The 2219-nt window shown below is 35.2% G+C and overlaps 1 protein-coding gene across 8 annotated transcripts in view; it reads right to left on the bottom strand.

Annotated features, from left to right (window-relative positions):
* LOC106879245 (uncharacterized) overlaps positions 1–2219 on the bottom strand; it is an 894824-nt gene that overhangs the window by 748038 nt on the left and 144567 nt on the right. The gene's annotated exons all lie outside the window — the stretch shown is intronic.

Below are 2219 nucleotides of genomic sequence, written 5' to 3'. Positions count from 1 at the left end.
TATATATATATATATATATATATATATATACAGAGAGAGAGAGAGAGAGAGGGAGAGAGAGAGAGAGAGAGAAAGAGAGAATGAGATAGAGAGAGAAAAAGAGATAGATAGATAGATAGATAGATAGGTAGATATATATAAATTTATAACAAACCTAGTAACTCCGTTATGCACTAATATAATCCTACTACTATTCTCATCTTGCTTGCTTACCGTCAAATCATGTAGGCTGTTGGAGACTCCCCCCTTGTTCTGCTGCCTGACGTATTCAGCAACATCCTCAAGATATAGAAGTAAATCCTTACTAAAATCACGGGTTTAGATAATTCTCTTTCCATGGTACATAGAGGAAATATTTTCTTATTAGATATTTACTTATGATCTTGCTCTCTCTCATTCACTTCAAGCCGGAATATATAGAGACTTACACACCAATTGAACTCACAACTACTAGGCAAGTTACTTTACGTTATGCTTTATATTTGTTGCATGTACTGACTTTCCCATTGCTCCGTACACACATAATAAATTTACTCAGACTGGTTCGAGACTTTCAGAGAGCTTGCTTCTGCAACTGCGGTCAAACAAAAGCTCCGCAATTGGTTTCACGGGCCATCAGGAAGGAATACGCACCGTTTTGCGCCCATCTCTCGACGGGTCTACAACACATCGGCTCCCATCATTGATGTGACGCCCCGGATACTAGATCGAATGACTGGTATTCGGTCTTAAGTCCTTCAACACGGTATCTTCCTCAGTGTTTATACTGTGATGATATGCAAGAGCGACTTTCTATATACGTAAACTCGTACCTGCCTCACTCCTGTATATCACTTCTGTATCAGTTTTACAGAGATGTGAGAGTGTGTTTAAAAACATTTCATATATTTGTTCTATATAAAATAACCCTAAACGTTATCATGAAAGAAATACAAGTCTCTTCAAATTAACAGTACATTTTCTCATCAAAACATTACGTCAGATTTCACTACGATTTACACTACTTACAAATGAACTATAAATACTGATTATATATATAGTGTAAACTATCTATAATATACACCCGCAGTTACAAAAAAAAAAAAAATTGTGTTACAAAAAAATAGACACCTGCAATATATCAATTAGGAAGAGAGATTTCTGACAACATCCTGCAGACAGCAACCGTAGTAGCTGCTTGGAAACTCACTCTTGTGTCAGATAGAATCAATATATATTAACTGAGCTCGATGGTTGAAGGCCGCTTAATTTATCGACAGTTCATTTTAGGTTTACATGTAGAGTATCTAATAATCAATCTCTCTGCTGTGTTTATTAGGTAGTTAATTACTAATGTGATTTCTCATTTGAACGCTTTTTTTTTCCATTTGAAGACATAACAGAAAATAAGAATACTAATAATGTTTTATACTAGAATAAAAAAAAAATCTTAATTTCTGAGAAATATTTGAAATTGAGAATTGTGACATATATCGCATTTCGAAAGGAATGATTGACGTGAATTGTAAAGGATTCGAATGCCATAGCATTAGCTGAGAACTGAATACAATTAAGGCCTCAGTTAACTGCGTACATAGATGTTTGCTGCTACGAATGTGGAAAAAAATCTGGATGTCGTTCTCTAAAAATATGCAATGTTTTCCCATGTGAAAACAAATCAATAATTGATATAAAGTGTGTTGTCGAAACCTTTATTGTTCGAGGAGCAAAGGAGGCATGCACGTCAGCACAATTTCCTTCTTCTTTCTTATATATGCACACATACAAACATGCCACATTTAACAAAGAAATGAGGAAGAGCCTTAATTGGTTTAGGACCGTTTGTGGGGTCTCACCAGCGGCGTGCACATCACTTAAACGATCCCAGACAAACAAGTAGCCAATCCATTTATATACACATCAACTCTAGTATCTTTTAAGAACTTAAGCTACTAAATTGTATACAATGAATGCTTGATAATATTTAAAAACAGACGACTGTCAGCGAAGAACCCAATCCACAAAGTATCAACCTATGATATAAGTAAACATACCTAGTTTTACAAACATGGATTTACTCATTTCTCCGTAGTTTGAAAAATAACGGCCGACTCACTCGATTTTTGACCCTTATTGGGGTTTCATCAGCGATGTTTATATCACTTAATGAATTCCAAAGAAACAAGCAGTGAATCTACTTTATATATACATACACACACACACACACACACACACACACA

The sequence above is a fragment of the Octopus bimaculoides genome, chromosome 1, assembly GCF_001194135.2.
Source record: "Octopus bimaculoides isolate UCB-OBI-ISO-001 chromosome 1, ASM119413v2, whole genome shotgun sequence".
NCBI lineage: Eukaryota > Metazoa > Mollusca > Cephalopoda > Octopoda > Octopodidae > Octopus > Octopus bimaculoides.
This window is presented reverse-complemented; position numbering and strand designations above follow the sequence as displayed.